At 33.2% G+C, this 20,751-nt stretch overlaps 1 protein-coding gene across 46 annotated transcripts in view; it reads right to left on the reverse strand.

Moving 5' to 3' along the window:
* RIMS1 (regulating synaptic membrane exocytosis 1) overlaps nucleotides 1-20,751 on the reverse strand; it is a 477,109-nt gene that overhangs the window by 252,049 nt on the left and 204,309 nt on the right. The window lies entirely within an intron of this gene.

Raw genomic sequence — 20,751 nt, forward strand, 5'->3', positions numbered from 1 at the left:
AGCTGGTATATACAATAATAAATTCTGAAAAAAGTAGCTGGGAATGGCTTACAGCACATAAAAGTAAATATCATTCAAGCATATTAAATAATAAAGTATCTGAAATAATCATCTAGCCAGTTTGGGCTGACACAAATAATTGGTACATACAGAGAAAAAAAAATAATTTTAAATTCAAAACAGTCAGCAAGATAAAAAAGAAGAAAAAATCAAATTCTTTTCCAAAATAACTTAAACAAAATCTGCAGAAATTCTTATTAATGAAAATCAGCTGGTTGAAATAGTTAATTCTTTCTAATCATTTTGCAAGACTCAAAATATTCTCATCCTGAAGTTATATGGATAGAAAACTTTTGAAGGATCTTTAAAAAGTCATATATTACAACATCTGAACAGGAATGCTAAGCAACAATATAGTTTTGTAGCATGAATATTCAGGCCATGTTTTGCTCATTACACTTCATGGATGCTTCTTGAGACTACATGGGTAGATAAATATAAAATAATGGTTTGATGCAGTTACTATTTTATTACAAAAATCACACTCAAACAGAAATGAACTGTCCATTTTTAGCAGTTTACAATGAGTTAAAGAGTTATAATTAAAAAAAAAAAATAGGGCCCAATACATTAAATGAGCAGTAATCAGGAATGCTTACCTAGCTCTTTTTGTTTTACTTACCACCTGAGTCTTATGCAAAAACTATGAATAAAAAAAGACATATAGTTTACAGTTGGAGAAGTTTCTTACTCTTTTTGTTTTATTTAGTAGCTCTGGGCAGTAGGTAATGTCTAATAATATTATTTCCATTTTACAAGTAGAAAACTTAGTCAAGAAAAGCTGTGATTTTTTCCCCCCAAGTCATAGAGCTGCACAGATCATCCAGCTCCCACTGGGTCATTGTTATCATCACCCCAAACATAGCCATTTCCTACACACAATAGAAGTCCCTGCTCAATTACAAATTGAATTCATAGGCCATTTGTAAACACAGAATCACATGCTATTAAGGTAATTATGGAGTACTGTAATACTTCACAGGTAATCTTATTTTAATAAAAAGATGGATAGAATGGTTCTTTAACTGCATGTGAACTGACACCAGTAGGTTTAACTTATCAAAAGATCATTTCAGAGCAAATAGGGTAAGTATTCATTCATAGGCTTCTTGGAGTCTGAGAGGGGTGAACAGAGAATAATGAAAACAATTCTGGAGAAACTTTAACATGGAGGAAATATCTGTAAAATTTTTCAAAAGTACTAATAAAATGGGAGCAATTATTATGCTATGATACAGACTGTAATGAGTTAATCTCATAAATTAGGAATTATCACATGCAATGTGAGAATATTAAAGAGAGAACATTATACTCAAAGGAAATTAAATCCTCAATAATATATATGGGCTAAAACTACAGAAAAAAATATTTACACACACACACACACACACACACACACACACAAAGCTTGTAATTAGTGTAATCTGGTCAATTCAGTTAACTTCAAAAACTATGTAAGAAGTAAAAATAATGATAGTGTTATGGTGGGAAAATAACATATTAAGATATTAATCTGTGGTTTTTGTCCCCAGATTTCAGAGCCATATTCAAATCAGGCTATTCTTTATTTCCTTGTCTTAGAGATTTTTAAAAAGATTTTATTTATTTGAGAGAGAGAGAGAGAGAGAGAGTATGCACTATGCATGTGCACACAAGCAGGTGGAGGGGCAGAGGGAGAGAGAGAGAACACCACGCAGACTTTCAGCTGAGTGCGGAGCTAACATGGGGCTTTATCCGACAGACCCAGAGTTCCTGACCTGAGCCAAACTCAAAAGCTGGATGCTTAACCGACTGAAACACTCAGGTGCCCTCCACCCCAGGACTTTTTTTTTTTTTTTTTTTGTAAGATAAATTAGCATTGTGGATTTTATGAAAAGAATCCTGAAAGAATTCCCAGTCTTGAAGAGGCTGGAGATTGGCTGTCCTGACAATAGCAGAGACTCCAGCATGGACTATGCCCTGGGCAAGTAGCAAAACCTTTAAGGGGATGGCTGTGTGTAGGTGCAAGGAGATTGTGGAAGGGCAAAGATAAGTTAAAAAAAATTAAAAGAGACCTCATTCTTTCTGTTCAAAGTAAGGGAAGAGACTCCTCCAATCCCTTTTTCTTTTTACTTTGGAAAATTGGTAAGTTCTTTCCCTGTCTCTTTGAAATGTATGTGTTTTTAAAAGCTAAATAAGCCTCTTGCCAGTTTTAAGACCCAGCAATATTTTTTCCAAGGAGTTGGAGCCATTTCTTGGTAATGCAATCATGAAGGAAGCCTATTCTCTCTGAGTTTCTGAGGGAAAGTAGGAGGCTAATCTCTTCTGATGCCTGTCTCCAAGTTGTACTACCATTTGCCATAAAAATATGTTAAGTTTATTTTAGCTTTAGATAAAGCCAATTAGCTAATATAGATGGTCACCCTGTTTATCAAATACCTTTAGGATGAACTATATGTGACAAATGGTGCTATCAAGTTCTCTTGATTAGTTACTGTTTATTTTGAGGATGCATATGCAATCCATTTGGATATATAAAAGGGTAAGATTTATTTTTGTCTTTGCCATACTTGGGGGATTGTCTGTGGTGTGCATCACATTCTACTTTAATGCTTACTCAATAATAAAGCTATTTTCTTTCTCTTCTACCTGTGTAGAAGAGATTTTAAAAGATTTATTTTAGAGAGAGAGGGAGAGAGTGAGAGAGAGCATACACATGCTTGAGGTGGGGGCAGGGGATGGGGTAGAGGAAGAAGGAGAAAGAAACCTAAGCAGATTCCATGCTGAATGTGGAGCTCAATACTGGGCTTAATCTTAGGACCCTGAGATCACAATCTGAGCCAAAACTAAGATTCAGATGCTTAACCAACTGTGCCATATATACGCCCCAGAAAAACTTTGTTTTTAATTTTATTTCTCCAAAAGTCGGACCAGAGGCACAGAGCCTCTGCTTCATCAAGATTGCCATGCTCCAAGTATGGGATAGAACTTTCCAAAGGTTCCGGTTGCTGATATGGACTTGGAGACTTGGGGAGTTCTTACAATGCTTTGGTATTGCATACATAAATCACACCTCTAGGGACTGGGGAGATACAGGGTTGGGGAATTAAACTTCAGTGATTATTGAAAGTGAATTTCCCATTGGCCTCATGGGATGAAATCTCACAAGCAGAATTATGTTAATGGAAGTAAATTAAGATGCTCCAAGTGCCTTTATATACTCACCACACAATAAATTTGGAAAACAGAACACAGTTCAGCATGTGATACAGTATACACAAATTAAAAAGAAAGAAAACCTTCACAGCAGGTACCCACATTAACCTACAGCATGAAAGAATGCAGATCACAGTAGGGAAGAGATACTGAAGCTCATAAATTAAAAACAGTCAGTTTTTTGTTAATGTTAACGAGAAGGTAAATATAAAGTATTAACCTCAATAAGCAACAATTATATGGAGAAAGTATATCTGCTAACAGAACATTATGTATTGGGATGAGTGTTTCCTCTCTGATAGGAGGGAAGTAAGAAGAAATGAGTAAAGAAAAGCTTTGAAAAGGAACTTTGGATCTTCATTCTCAAAATTCTGCAAACTGGAAAAGCAATCCAGAATCATATTTGTAACAAATTATGATAATGTTGATTTTAGTAACATGTTACAATACTCTGTTAACTATTAAAAAGATGATTCTTTCTAAAGGCACCTGAGAATTTCTTATCTTTTTAAATTTGTGATATTGTCATAATTTATCAATTTTTATGAAATTTTAATAATTTAAGAGCAAAAACCAGGGATATGTGTAATGATGAGTATATTATCAAGGAAATTGAATTGTTTCATTTTATGATAAAATACACATACCTTACTTCTATCACCCTAAAAAGTTTATATATATTGATAACTAGATATTGAGAGCTATCATTTATCAAATGCTAATCATATATTTAGTTTTCACATTTACACATGAAGATTCTTATGATAATTTCTATTATTAGAAAAAGGGACTCCAGTTGGATGGCATTCAAGAATCCATGATTTAATAAAAATAATCACAGATACATATATGTACACGTATATACACACATAAGTCCTTTTGATAGTTTATATAATGCATTACATATTAGAAAACTACTTAATATATTACATATCATGTTATATATTATTACACATATGTATAATACAGTTTATTAATGCTTATTATATGTCAGATAGTTTGCTAAATCTTTGACATATTAGCATCTCATTCAATGTTCATGAGACAGTGAAAAAATGTATTCTCTCCCTCACACACACACTTTTAGTAAGTAAGAAATATAGTGGATAAAATTAATAATACAATGAGACAAATTGCTCCTTTTATTCCACTCAGGGGTTAGCAGCCTACAAGCCTATGGGACAAATCCTGCCTACTATCTCTTTTTGAATAGCTCAGGAGCTAAGAATAATGATGATGATCATTAAAATAATAATAGTATAATAATAAAGAAATAACAGACCTTAAGTCTCACAAAGCCTAAAATATTTGGTATCCAAAAAGGAAACAGTCAACAAAACTAAAAGGCTACCTATGTAATAGGAGAAAATAACTGCAAATGTCTTATCAGATAAATGACTAGTATTCAAAGTCTATAAAGAACTCACCAAATTCAACACCCAAATATCAAAAAACCCAGTCAAGAAATGGGCAGAAGACATGAACAGACATTCCTCCAATGAAGACATACAGATGGCCAACAAACATATGAAAAAAATGCTCAACATCATTCAGCATCAGGACAATACAAATCAAAACCACAGTGAGATACTACCTCACACCAGTCAGAATAGCTAAAATTAATGACTCAGGAAACAACAGATGTTGATGAGGATGCAGAGAAAAGGAACCCTCTTACACTGTTGGTGGGAATGCAAATGGTGCAGCCACTCTGGAAAACAGTATGGAAATTCCCCCAAAAGTTAAAAATAGAACTACCCTATGACCCAGCAATTTGCATCACTAGGTATTTATCCAGAGGCTACAAACATAGTGATTCCAAGGGGCACACACCCCCTAATATTTATAGCAGCAATGTCCACAATAGCCAGGCTATGGAAAGAGCCCAGATGTCCATTGACAGATGAATGGATAAAGAAGATGATATATATATATCATCTTCATATATATATCTTCTTCATGATATATATATATATCACATTATATATATATCACATTATATAATGTTAGTCATCAAAAATAATGAAATCTTGCCATTTGCAAAGATGTAGATGGAACTAGAAGGTATTAAGCTAAGCAAAATAAGTCAGTTAGAGAAAGATAAATACCATATGATTTCACTCAAATGTGGAATTTAAGAGACAAAACAGATGAACATAGGAGAAGGGAAGGAAAATTACATTAAGATAAAAACAGGGAGGCAAACCGTAAGAAACTCTTAACTCTAGGAAACAAACTGAGGGGTGCTGGAGGGGAGGTGGGTGGGGGGATGGGTTAATCAGGTGATGTGCATTAAGGAGGACTCTTGATGTAATAAGCACTGGGTATTATAATACAACTGATGAATCACTGAATTCTATCCCTGATACTAATAATACATTATATATTAACTAAGTTGAATTTAAATAAAGAATTTAAAAAAATAAATAAAATATTTGCTATCTAGTCCTTTGCAGAAAAAGTTAGCTAATCCTATACAGTAGAGAAATTCTGAAAATTGAATAATTATCTAAATATTTTTGCTAAGGGATGATATAAATCTTTTTCTATTCCTACATAACATAATTTCTTATGACACTGCTGAGATTATCACCAAGACAGTCTGAACTAGATGCAGCAGGTACATCACTGAAGCTTACGGTTAGGAATATACAGGTGCCCAAACGAAGTAGTGGAGATGGCACTTGGTGATCACTGCTGGGTGATATATCACCTTTAGATCCTGATGGCCCCTCCCAAAGGCTGCTATGAAGACTGAGGGAATTAGCCCACAGAGTGTACTTCAAGGGGTGCCCAGAGTCAGTGGTTGGTGACATAAGTGATCAGGAAGGCACAGAGACAAGAGGCCCTAGTTCCCCTCTCTGGGCCTCAGTTTCTCATCTATAAGTGGGGATTAGGCCCACCTTGTAGGGCTGAGGGGTGCATCAGTGACAAACCAGCAAAAAACTAGAGCCCAGAGCAGGTGTGCACATGACCATTGTTTGAGGGCTTGCTCTAGTTCAGACTGCCTCAGTGGTCATCTCAGCAATGCCATAGAAATTATGTTAAGTAGGAAAAGGAAAAGATTTATACAACCTCTAAGCAAAATTATATAGCAATCAGATATTTATATTTTGTCATTAAGGATTACTCCTGCTAGCCATATTCTCTAGTTCTAAAATATGTTTAAACGTGATTTGTTTTATGATTTATTTGTTTTATGATTTGGAATTAAATATTTCAAAGATACTATTTTTAAGGCTTTTTGTGAAAGCAAACAGAACATTAGGTTCAAAAGACAGTATCTTAATACAAACAACTAAGGATATGAAAAATCTTCCAGCTGCAGTAGTAGGAATTTGCATCGTCTACTATAAATTAAATGACATTAACCCCACAGCTGAATTAGGAATAGGTGAGGAGATATTTGCTATAGTAAGTTGAAGAATTAACCACAGTTTTAGCCTTCTAAAATAAAATAAAAAAGAAATAACACCTTCAAAAAGCATTAGAAAATAAAAACTGCAATAACTTATAGAAAAATAGCTTATAATATTCTACTTTTTAATTTGCTAATACATTATCCAAAAATCTAAGTGAGAAAAATACTTTCCTATAGACCACCAATAAGGCTAAATAAAGATAAGTCCAAATGTTTGTAACAAATACAATCACTTTGGAAATCCAATTTGATATTGTATATTTTAACTGGCTTATAAAAGATGACAAAAATACAATGCATTATGTATTTGGGTCACATATTTCCAAAAATAAACCTTCTAATAAAAGAGTGAATCAAAAGAACTCATGAAATCAGTTTCTAATAATACCATACTTTGACTAGAACATGTTATCTATTTTATGTCTGAGTAGGAAATCTCAGGGCCTATACGTATTTGATTTCAGCCAAACTCATATGCCTATGAAAGATATAAACTGAAATAAATTAATCCATTCCAGTTAATAATAAAGAACCAATCAAGAAATGTATGATGAGGAAGCATTCATTTATGAAATGGAAAATTGCTTGCTTGCAAATCTCAAGTAAATGTTCCAAAATACTAGAATCTGATCTCATCCTTATACATGCCCCATTCACTCCTGAGGTAGGTTCAGATATGCACTTAGTTAAGTGGAAAAAGCTTCTGGGGAGCCTCCTTTGATTCTTCTCAACTTAAGTATATCCAGCGCCCTGTGTAGGAAAGAAGGGGATTAAATATCCTCTCATACCATTAATCTGAACAGAGTGGAGAAGGCAATGCCAGAAGTCATTGTTTTGATAGGACAGCTCCATACAATAGCTAAGTACAGTTCTAATGATTTTGTTTTTGGAAAGAGATATGTTAAAATGCAAAATTATATTTTAGAGTTTCTAACTTTGGAATTTCAAAAACACTTGATTGAGACAGAAGAGTTAACAGAGAAGTGCCATTCATTCATTCATTCATTCATTCAAAGTTCATAGAATTTGAAAGAACAAAAACCAAAAAACCAAAGTTCATAGAGTGCTATTTACAGCATTGTTGTGATTGCTCAGGAAAACACCAAGAAAATTAAAATATGGCCCATGTCATTCAAGCAATTAGATCAAACCAAAGGAATTAAAAACATGTCTACAAATAAAATATGAGATTTAATATTCTCTTTAAAATTTGTTGTATATACTAGGGACTATTTTTATAACCCTGGAATTTATCTTGGAAGAAATTAACCACATGATTTTATTTTAAATGCCACAAGCTCTGAGGCAGGTACTCTGGATTTTCAACCACATCTTGTCAACATTTTGATGTACAGAAAAACACTAAACTTCTCTGGCCACACTTTTAATCTCTATCTAAGAAGATTTTGTCTATAATAACTAGCACAACTATCAGTGAGGATACAGGTCCATGAAATAGTGTAATTTGGAAATTACTTTGCAGAACATTTAAAAAGTGTTAAGCTAATTAAAAATAAATTATAAAATTATGTTTTTTTTCGTTCATTTGCACTGACTGAATTGTGACAAGTCAAATTCTAATTCCCTCATTTTCTCTAACACAATACCTTGCTTCACCAATGGAAAAGTTTTTCAGGGGCGTCGGGGTGGCTTGGTCAGGTAAGCAGCCAACTCTTGATGTGGACTCAGGCCATGATCTGAGGGCTATGGGTTTGAGCCCCACATGGGCTCTGCACTCAAGGAGGAGTCTGCTTGAGATTCTCTCCCTTTACTTAACTCTCTCCCTCTGCCTGTTCTCCTGCTTGTGCTTGCTCTCTCTCTCTCTCAAATAAATAAATAAATCTTAAAAAAGTTTTTCAGTTCAACAGTGAGTTGACATAATCCAAACATTTTTCTTTCCAAGATAATTTCAAGATGCATTAGAGAAGAATTCCTTCAGTTGTTCATTTGATGTTTGATATAGTAACATTTCATAAGAGATTCCATTAAAAAACATACTACAGATTACATTATATATTACATTATATATATATCACCTAGAATCACATAGATTGATAGGTATATATTATATGTTATATATCTAGGTATGCCTACATGATATATACAAAATTATATTGGTGTTATCTAAGGAAACAGAACCAACAGGTAGATAGATATCCATAGATAAATATATTTATATACTCATAAATCTATAAATCATATTTTCTGAGTGCCTATCTGTGTCATTCATTGTTGGTGGCTCTAGGGATACTGAAGAAAATAAAACAAACCTCCTTTCCACAGAACTCACAATGAACAAATAAAGAGATGTGTTTATGTGTCTCTCTGTGTGTATATATATATTATTTAATATATATTACTTAACATATATTATTTAATATATTTAATATATATTATATATTATTTAATATATATTTCTTTTCTTGCTGGTGAAAGTAATACGGAGAAAAAGATGAAAAATGGGAAAGGATATTCTGGCACTGAGGAAGTGCCAACATTTTAAATGGAGTGATTAGAGAGAGCCTCTTTGAGAAGGTCTTGTTTGAGCAAAGATCAAAGGAATTTAGGAGTAAATAATGAGAAGAATGTTTCAGGAAAAGAAACAGCTATGCTAGGAATTCTAGGCATGTTTTTGTTTGTTATGAACTGGGGACAGGAAGAAGGTACAAGCAGAAGACAGTGGGCAGGTGGGAGAGTAATGGGAGATGATGAGTGTATATGTGGGGTACAGATCACACAGAATTTGAGTATTACTGCAAAGGTTTTGGATTTTACTTTGAATGAGATGAGAAGTCCTTGTAAGGTTTTAAGCAGAGATGTGATATGATCTGTTTCATATTTTTTAAAGATTTTATTTATTTATTCATGAGAGACAGAGAGAGAGAGAGAGAGCAGAGAGAGAGAGGCAGAGACATAGGCAGATGGAGAAGCAGGCTCCATGCAAGGATCTGGATGTGGGACTCAATCCCAGGACCCCAGGATCACGCCCTGGGCCAAAGGCATGCACCAAACCACTGAGCCACCCAGGCGTCCTGATCTATTTCATATTTTAAAATATCATTCTAGTTAAGCTAAGACTGGGGAGTGGAGTTTTAGGTGGCAGAAAAGAGAGGTCATTTTGGAAAGCAGTGCAGTAATTCAGACTAGATGATCTTGTACCAGGTCAACAGAAGTGGAGGTGGTAAGAAGAGGTTGCATTCTGGATATATTTTGAAGACAGAGCAACAAAATTTCCTTAGAAATGGGATATAATATATGACAAGAAAAAAAGAGAAGTCAGGAGGATTCCAAAGTTTTTGTTTGAGCTACTTGAATAATGAAGTTGCCTTTTACTGCAGTGAAGAAAACTATAGAATAAGCTAGTTTGGAAGGTAAAATCAGGAGTTGGATTTTGTACATGTAAAGTTGGAATGCTTAAAAAACATCTGTGAACACATTTACTGCCAGGCTGAGGCTTCCTCAGCCTCCCTATTTTCTAGGACAATTAGAACTCTGACCTGTTATGGATACTTAGAAGCTCAGAAGCATCTGTAGTGGCTGGAGACATGTATAATCAACAGAATACTTGGAGGAAAAGAAATCTCAATCCCTGAATGATACTGAAGATATTGCCAAAGGAAAGGGGAACAGGCATGCTAGAATCAGAGTGGCAGAAAGCTAGTGAGAAGAACCAAGGAACTCTGTCTTGAACTACCTGCTGCATAACTTCCTTCCCATAGTACCATGCTTATCTTTCAGAAAACTGACAGACTGGATTAAGAGAAAATGAAAGCTTTCTTCTTCATCTAAAACTAAAATTTAGAAAAGGAATTTCAATCAATCTGAATGAAAATTTCATTTGAAAATAGTGGAACTTTTCTGAGGAATCAAAGCAAGTGTTTCTCTAAGAAACAGCCTTATTATATAATATTACAAAAATCAGTTGGGGCACCTGGGTGGCTCAGTCAGTTAAGTGTTTGACTTGGCTCAGGTCATGATCTAAGGATCCTGAGATCTAGCCCTACATTGCACTCCATGCTCAGTGGAGAGTCTGCTGGTTCCTCTCCCTCTGCCCCTTCTCCCATTCTTTCTCTCTCAAATAAGTAACATCTTTTTAAAAATTAGAGAAAATTTACTTGAATAAAACCTCCACAATTCATATTAACACCTTGATTAAAAAACACTTTTTTACTAAAAATGCTAACCATCACTTGAGTTTTCAGTGATTGTAGTCATTGATCATAGACCACCATACAAATATAACAGTAAAAAGTTTAAAATATTGCAAGGATTACTAAAATGTGACACAGAGACACTGAGTGAGCAGATACTATTGAAAAAATGGTCCTGATAGACTTGTTTGACATTGAGTTTCCACAAATCTTCAATTTCTGGCAACAAATTGCAGTATCTGTGAAATGTAGTAAAGTGAAGCACAATAAAATGTGGTATGCCTGTATATGCTTTAACTTATTTTATATAATCCCTATTATATTTTTTACACTATGTCCTATAATTCATCTTGATATCCAACTTTTACTATTGACCAAACTGAAAATAAAGCAAAGATAGGGAGAACACAGAGTCAGATATAGGGTAAAATGAGAGGTATTGATGTATAGTCAACCCACAATAAAAGTAGGATAGTATTTGGTTCTTTAATCTCCAAGAAAAGAGAGAACTCAAAGAAAAAGAAAAGAACATATTATTCTGGTAAATAGAAACAAAAAGTTGAGTTAAGTGACAGTGTTGATATTGTTTCCTGAAATAGTTCAGTGGTGATGTATGGTCAAAGAAGGATGATTTAAAAACAACTGAACTGGGCTGACACCAACAAATGCTAAGGGTTTGTGGAATCTCTGATATAAACTGCATAAGAATTTGGCCTTGTTATCTAGTATTTAAGAAAAACATGCTTATTAAACATTAGTTTCTAGGAATGATTTTCCACAGCTAACATTTCATAGACATATAAAATGTCAGAGTTGAAGAGAACCTATTTGTTATTTCATTTAATTCACATTTTTCCAACAAACATGAATTGGGTATCTAGTGTGTGTCAAGTAGTGTGCTCATCACTGAGTATTCAAGGTAATATTTATTCTTTCCATACCTAGAAGAAAGTCACTAATCAATAGAACATGTTATAATAAAAGTGTATAAAATGTGTAGAAAGACCTAACTCTTAACTCTGCCTGAGACACTCAAGGGAGGGCTTCATGTGGGGGATGAATTTGAGTTGCTCTTTACATTTGGTAAACTACTGTTTGTCAACTGGAAAACTTGACCAACATTGTTTTGGTATTGATAGAAACTAAGCATGGGTACAAAAGTATAAAAACATGTTAATAGTCTTGTTAACTTGTAAATTAATCCAAACTGCATTTGATGCATGAATATCCTCTACAAAACCCCCAATAAATGGTCTTTTGATATCTAATAAGAATTTAGGCACATCTAGCAACTGTAAATTTCAAGAACCAAAATATATAAATTTGAGAAGAGATATTCTTATGACACACCAACAAAATATTATAATGAGTAATAATTTTTTTAAACCATGTCTAAAAGTAAGGACTAACAACAACAAACAAGGAAAACATCAACAACTCTGAGTAAAACAAGAAGCCTCTATGATCATCTATTTCCATCACCAATCTGAGTCTTGACTTACTGCCCTCCCTAAAAACCTCCTATGATACTACCTATCAAGTGCATCTACCCACTGTGATTGTCCTATCTGGTTTAGCTTGTACCAAAACAATATAATTGTATATTATGTTTAAGGACTGGCACTGTTGGTCTTCTGAGTTTTTTATGTAGTTTAAAGACACAGACATTTTCAAATTCCTAGAATTAATTGCAGAGACCAGAAGTAATGTTTTCCCAATAGAAGATGAATCTTCTACTTTTACCCATATAATTTGCTGCAACAGCACTTCATTGGTCAATAAAAACATTTGATTGATTTTTTTATGAAACTTAATATTTTACAACATATACATCTATAAAGTAAATTCACAAATTTAGTTTTCTAACATTTTAAAGCAATTTAAATGGAATTTTGAAAAAATACTTGTGTTGAAGTTATATGTGTGAAAATATTCTATTGCCCAGTAAAACAAATTACTCAGTCAAAATATTTATTTATTAAATTCCATAGTAAGAGAATATATGACAAAAAGGATTTCTTAAGATATAGGTGTCTAACTTCAAGTTATGACTACCAGATTTAGAACATATTAAAAAAAATTTTAAGTATCTGCAAAACAAGTCCAATAATTTTAAAATATATTTTACAAAGTTTTAAAGATATCTCCAAAACACTTCTAATAAGAGAATATGAAAAATGGTCATGATCTCAAGGCTTGTAAGCAAATGGGCACATGATACTTTTGGCACTAAAAGGTTTGAGTATGGATATTGATAGAATTTCCAGATGGTTGTCATCCTATACACAAAGAGGAAGTTTTCGGGAATTCTGTTTTATTCAATATAGTATTAGATAAAAATTATTATGCATTGATACATACACAGTTAATCTGAATATGCAAATAATAAGCTCAAATAATAAGTAACTTTTATATTAAATTAAACTGAAAGAGTGCATTTTGGTATCTATCACTATAAAATTGCATTTTTTAAGTGAGAATTAATTTTGAAAAATCATTATATATAAGGCTGCTAATGGGAGAAAACCTATGAATGAATGAAAAAATGACTGGGAAAAATGAATAAATGAATTAGTGAATGGATAAATGTTAACACAGAACTATCAAGATTCTTCTAGAATAGTGATATGAGGTGCTCTGCAGACTCCCTCTCTGGTAAAACAACCATACTAGTGAAAATTACTTAAAAAAAATCCATTTAAAGTCCCTTGAACTTGTCCAAAGGGCATGTAGAAAATGGAGAAATGTTTATTCGAGAAAATCTACTAAATCCCCATAAGAACAGTGAAAGTCTGTTGCATTTGAGTTACAACTCACTCCCTTCCTTTCCCTCAACCAGCTCAGCAAGACTGAAGTTTTATTCTGGGGGGATATAGCCAAAAACATAGGTTTTCCCACCTACCACCAGTTCCCAAAGAAGGACTACAGTATCTACCCCAGAGGAGAAGGTCATTTTCATTTCTCACTCCCCCATTCTGGCTTTCTGTTGCAGAAGCTCTATTCCAGGCAAGTGTAATTGAATGGTTAGGAGTTCCCTTCCTCTACTCATTTCCCAATTGTAGGACTGAAGTTCTATGCAGGTGTGGCAGACCAAGATTACTGGACCTCAATCATCTATGTCCTAGCTTGCTCTTAGGGCAGAGGTTCTATTCCAGGAAAAGTAAGAACAAAGGTTGCTAACTTCATCCAGTGCCACATTCATAGAGCAAGAGTATCTATCTGAGAGAAGCAGGCTTCTGTCCCTATCTCTATCTCCAGAGAAATAGCACAGAGGTTCTGACTAGGGGAAAAGGCAGATTCTAGAAAAGCTTTGTAGCTTTCCCCTGAGGGAACTGATTTTATTTGGAACAGAGGTTGGAAAAGTTCAAGCACAACATCACTGTTAAGAACAATGGTACTGAACCACAGGAGGAGGCTGATAGTTCTATGAGAGCAGTGAGTGAAACAATACACAAACTAGAAGTTTAAGAGGGAGATCTAGGGAAACAGATAAGAAGCACCTGGAATTGGAGTAAGCTTTAAAGACTGAATCCAACACAAGCAGAATAGCTAAAAGCTTAACAAGGAGATCAGGAAAAGAGAGAGACAAAGACAGCTGATTAAAAACACTATCATCCCCGGTGGTGAGGAGGTCAGAGTGATATGTACATTTCCAAAGCTGTGCCCACATCTAATGATATCAGAAATTTCACACTGCAGGGGAAACAGGTTTCACTGAAATAATACTGCCAACTCATTAAACAAAAAATGAAGCAAACAAACAAATAAGAAACCCCAGGAGGGGGAAAAGGACCACACAAAGATTTGCTACAATGTGTTATCTGAAACAACCAGGAATTAACTATAAATTATGAGACATGCAAAGAAACAGTAATGTGTGTCTCATTAACAGGAAAAAAAAAAAGCAGAAAACAGAACCCTCCTTTGAGAGGACCTAAATATTGGGAATATCAGATGAAGATACTAAATGAGCTACTATCAATATGTTCAAAGAACTAAAAGAACCATGTTTAATGAATCAAGGGAGTTCTAACAGTGTAACATCAAATAGGTAGATACAGTAAGACATAAATTATTAAAAACTAAAATGATTCTAGAGTTGAAAAGTACAATAACCAAGATAAAAAAAATCACTACAGGGATTCAACATTAATTATAAGTTGGCAGAAAAAAGAATGAGTGAACTTAAAGATAGATCAATAGTAATTATGCAATCTGATGAAAAGAGAGAAAACAATGATGAAAAATGTTCAGAACCTCAGGGAGATGTGGGCTACCATTAGGCGCACCAACATATGTATAATAGGAGTGGCAATAGTGAGGAAAAAAAGGGCAGAAAAAATTCAAAGCAATAAAGGCTGAAAAACTTCCCAAATTTTATGGGAAACATTAAACTATATCCACAAGCTCAATGAACCATACTAGGAGGTACATACTAGGAGGTACACATAATAATAGATGTCAAAAGCTGGGAAAGATAAATGTTTGAAAGTAGCAAGAGAAAATAACTGATCATGTACAAGAGACTCTTAAAAAATTAATAACTAACTTCAAATAAAAACAATGGAGGTCTTAGACAGTGGGATGATATATTTGAAGTTCTGAAAGAAGTAAAAGAAGCTGTCAACCAAGAATCTTACATCCAGTAAAACTAACTTTCAAAAAATGAAGGTGAAATAAAGGCATTCCTAAATAAACAAAAGCTGATAGAATTCATTAGATTCACTGTAAAGAAACACTAAAGGAAATTCTTAAGGCTAGAAGTGACATTAGACAATAATATGAATTCACATACAAAACAAAAACTGGTAAAGATAATTATACAGGTAAATATAAAAGTATTATTTCCTATTTCTTCTTTAAATGATTCTAAAAATAGTATAAAACAATAATAAAATACTAGTATTGTCAAACCTGCAACATATGGAAATCAAATATACTTGGCAATAACAGCATAAAGGAAGTGGGTGAAAGCAATGTTGCATTGGAGTAAGAAAGAATACCAGATGGTAACTTGAATCCACAGGAAGAAATGAAGAAAATCAAAAATAGTAAATAAGAATATTATATAACAAATCCTATAAATACATGCTTGCTCTTATTTCTTCTCTCAGCTTCATTAAAATACATAAGATTATATAATTATATAAAGTAATAATTACAAAAATATATTATTGAATTTTTAACATATATAGACATAAAATTTATTAAAATAATAGTACATAAAGGGGGGAAAGGAGAATAGAGCTATATAGAATTAGTATTTATATCTCTTATTGGAAGTAAGGTAGTGTAAAATTAGATTCTTATAAGTTAAGATGTATATTGGAGACCCTAGAGCTACTAACTCAGAAAATGTATTGAAAAACATCACTGACATAATTAAAACATGATTAGAAGAGGCTCATTTCATGCAGAGGAAAGCAGTAAAGAAGGAACTGAGGAACAAAAAATGAAGTACATAAAAGGAAAATAAGAGACAAATACGATCATATGGATAATAATATTAAATACAAATGAATTAAAAATCCAATCACAAGGCAGAGATTGTCAGGCTGTCTTTTAAACAAACAAACAAACAAACAAACAAACAAACAAACAAGATCTAAGCATATGCTATTAATATGAGACACATGTTAGATTCAAAGATAAAAGTAGGTAAAGTCAAAAGGATGTCAAAAGATATACCATGTAAACAGCAACCATAAGAGAGCTAGAGTGGCTTTAGTAATATCACACAAAAATTGGCTTTAGTTGTGAATAATAATATACTCCCCACTAGTAGCAACAATAATAGAGAATCTCTCTGCTAATGAAATCTGTTGGATGGCAGACATCAAGGATATAATGAAATTTGAGTAGCTGATGACAAAAAATCTGGTTGTTACTTAGTCTTTTTGTATAACTGTTTACATGCTACTAAAAGCTCACATCACTCAAGAAAATATCTTGTACACAGTAAAAAAATAGTCCTTTACATTCTGGGCTTCAGTTTGTGTGTTAATTTTGGGCCTGTGGCTGAGTGGTAAATCTGCTGAAGCTGCTAGTTCTTTCTGCATATTTAAAAACCAGTCAAATGGCAATAAAAAAAAATCTCTTACTTGTGTTGTGCACCCTCGGGATAGTTAGTCTAGACAGCAGATATTAGATTCTAAGGTATCTTAGATTTGACAGAGCTCCTGTTCTGATTCATACAGATTAATAAGTACATATATAATTCTAACATAAGGGACATAATCTCTAGAGAAGAAAGAAACTGAATTTCTGATACTATGAATATGCTAGCCTTTTAAGAAAAAAAAGCTTTCTCAAGAAATTGCTAACGTGGAAGCATTTTTATGTAAGAATCTAAATCCACAAAATCAAAATGACTCCTTAGAGATATCAAGCCAGTTTGATTATTTTCACTTAAAAATAGTTTCATAAAAAGCACAATGAGATACCATGTCACTTCACGTGCAACATGATGGCTCAACAAAACAAAACAAAACAAAACAAAACAGAGAATAACAAGTATTGATGAGTGTGGAAAAATTGGAACCCTTAAACATTGTTGTATGGCTGTTAGGGAAATTTGTCAATTCTTCAAAATGTTAATCATAGAGCTATTAAATGACTCAATAACTCAACTCTTAGGTATATAAACAAGAAATTTATCAACTTATGTTCACAAAAACCAGAGCATTCACCCATGGTTTAGTCTTTAGCTTCCTGAAAGCTGTTTCTCTGCAGCTCTTTTCCTTATACTACAAGGGACTATTTTTACTATACTCGAGTGGAACTCCTTTTGTTGTACTAGCATCTGTATTTAACATTGATTTGTGAAATTGCAATTTCCTGAAACAAGTTTTATAAGTGCATTAAATAATGATTTTGGGGTGGAGCAAAACTGGATTACAAAATTCCTAATGATTATTGAATATTAGCAAACATTCCTAAATGGTAATGCTAAGAGCAAGAGATTAAGATTCCATGCCTCATGGGGCACCCATGGGTGGCTCAGTAGGTTAAGTGTCCAACTCTTGATCTCAACTTGGGTCTTGATCTCAGGGTCTTGAGTTAAAGACCCATGTTGGGCTCTACATCCACTTACCAAAAAAAAAAAAAAAAAAAAAAGGAAAAGAAAAAAGATTTCGTGCCCTTGAAAAATAGTATAGTGAATTCCTAAAACAAATTTGGAATAAAAAATTTACAACTTTCTGAATTACCTAACAGTAGTTTTTACAACTTGATGTGTTACTCCCCTAAAGGATAAGCACAACAACATAAGAAATACCTTGAGAAATCTAATCAACTGGGCAGCCTGGGTGGCTCAGCAGTTTAGTACCTGCCTTCAGCCCAGGGCATGATCCTGGAGACCCACGATTGAGTCCCATGTCGGGCACCTTGCATGGAGCCCACTTCTCCCTCTACCCGTGTCTCTGCCTCTCTCTGTGTGTCTCTCATGAATAAATAAATAAAATCTTAAAAATAAAAAAAGAAATATAATCAACTAAATTGCTTATTCAAAGTTCTCCTCTGAGGCACCCTAACATCTCCTTATTGAAATGTTTGTCTATATGTCTGTATTTTAAAACTTTAGGCCTGTATTATTTTTCTGGGAAGAATAAGAGAACAATTCTTGCAGAAAAAAGCAGTCATCAGATTAAACAAAATGAAACAAAAACAAAAACAAAACAACAACAACAAAAAGATCAAGAACAGGAAAGTGAGCCCAGGCAAACTCTAACATTCACTTTTTCTAAAGAATGAAGTTTGAAAACTATGATCATATTCTTTGTCATGACATGGACTAAATGTGGACAACTCTCAGAAGATTTTTTATAATAAAAATAAATATTTAGTACAATCATGAAAGTCATTTTTTAAAATGGTTGATTTTATTAACTTGCTTGTTTTTTTATCTATTGTCTATCTGTTTTTTTTACACATATTTTAAAGGTAGGCATGTGCAGTTTTCACATTTGAGAAGAATGAGAAAATGGTAGGATCCTGTTTTTCATGGTATTGCTGATATTTTCTATAAAATACTCTTAACTTATTTTTTTTACACTCTTAACTTATAAAACCTGACACTTTTTGTGAAAATAAAGATTAACTAGAAGTGTAGCAAGTTCATTTTTAGTTTCTATATTTGTAAAACAATCCCTCTCACCCAACCAAAAAAGAAATACTGATGAAAATTTATGGGAAATCCCAAAGAAATTTAACTTGGAGGATTCAAGGAAGCTGATTTACCAACAACAAAGTGTTCATGTTATCAAAGGAGTTACCTAAATTTCATACTCCAGCACCAAATAGAGAGTAAAAACAAAGTCAAAAGCAATTTAAACAAACTGTGAGGAATTCTACACTATTCCTATATATTTAGGCATGGAAGAGAGCTTTCAGGGAAATAAGTAACCATAATCTACCTATGAGAGTATGCATTTATATAAAACGCTCTCCTATTATAAGCTATCACATGTGTCAATTGCAAAGTGATTATGACAGCCATTTTCCTTATAAGCAAGTACATAATCCTTCAAGTTATTAAGAGAGGTGATTCAGGCTGAGTGAAGTTTTAAAATAAAAAACTGCCAGTCTGCAAAAAATATGATCATTAATACTTTTTGCTGGACTTAATAAAAGGCATGTTTATATGTTAGCTATCTTTAGGTCTTCATATCATACACATTAGTATTTTAGTCATATTTATTCACCAATTTAACAGACTAAGCAAAATTCCTTATTATTTTATTGACCAAGATGTAGATTGTTTTTAGAAACATTTTATTTACCCTTATTCCTCTTCCTTTTCCACTCACACCAACACATACACTATAAATTATCATTTCTTTACCAAAAATAAAAGAGCTCAGAGAAATAGGAAAAGAACCAACAATCAAGCACTTTGTTTACTATTTGGTTATTCTCTTTAACTCAACTAAAACAAAATCTGGTTTCAGTTTCCTTGGATTCAAATGGCAATTACTTGAACAACTTCAACAGACTGAAAAGGGTTTCAATGAAATTATGATTTGTCATAATTAAGTACTTTGGTACTTAAAAATAAGTGGTAGATATAAGCATTCTAATTAAAGAAAATAACTGAAAGCGATTGTATTTTATAGGTCTTTCCACTCCATTTTTAGCCTGAGAACCACAAAATGTACCTGAATTCTCATTACACAGTCAGTAATCATAATAAGTACAAAAAAACCTACCATTACGGGAAGTGTTGCCCAAGCGACAATGAGTCTGCCCAGCCCTAGAAGAGTAACTGAAGCCTTATACCACCAGGCCTATAAAGCACCAGCATTATTATTTACTTAAATGTTTATTCTTTAAAGTAATTTAAAATTATCTACATTTCAAATGCAGATTAACTCAAAGTAATATTCATTAAACCAAAGGTGTGATATTCTAGTTTGATATTTTTTCTAATACAGTACATTAATATGTTAAAATAATACCCCTAAGATGATCTCACATGTCACCAATGGTGCAAACACATTTAGTGAAAACTAACTATCCTATATAATTCTCAACCTGATTCTTTTCTCAGAGAAAAAAAACTGATGAACATATATTAGTATCAACATTAAAATATTAATGTTCAGCTTAATGTCGTGCTTGCTATGTATGCACTATAGTATACATCATTTAAATTTTAAAACAGTTGAAAGGCAGCTGAGTTGATATATTGAACCCAAAATACTCATTGCCTCAGTCTCATATTGGGAAGTTACTGAGCTTTGGGGAAATTGTAATTTACACCAAATGAAACTATATAGTTTACGTACAAAAGACAGGTTGACTGAACATTCCAATTGGATCCTATCTTCATAAGTCTAGCCTCTGTGGTTTCTATAGCTGGTAAGAGTGAAAAGTGACCTTTTACTACCCTAGGGAGTGATTTCTATGCATGAGAGAGGAAAAAGG

The sequence above is a fragment of the Canis aureus genome, chromosome 7 (assembly GCF_053574225.1).
Source record: "Canis aureus isolate CA01 chromosome 7, VMU_Caureus_v.1.0, whole genome shotgun sequence".
NCBI lineage: Eukaryota > Metazoa > Chordata > Mammalia > Carnivora > Canidae > Canis > Canis aureus.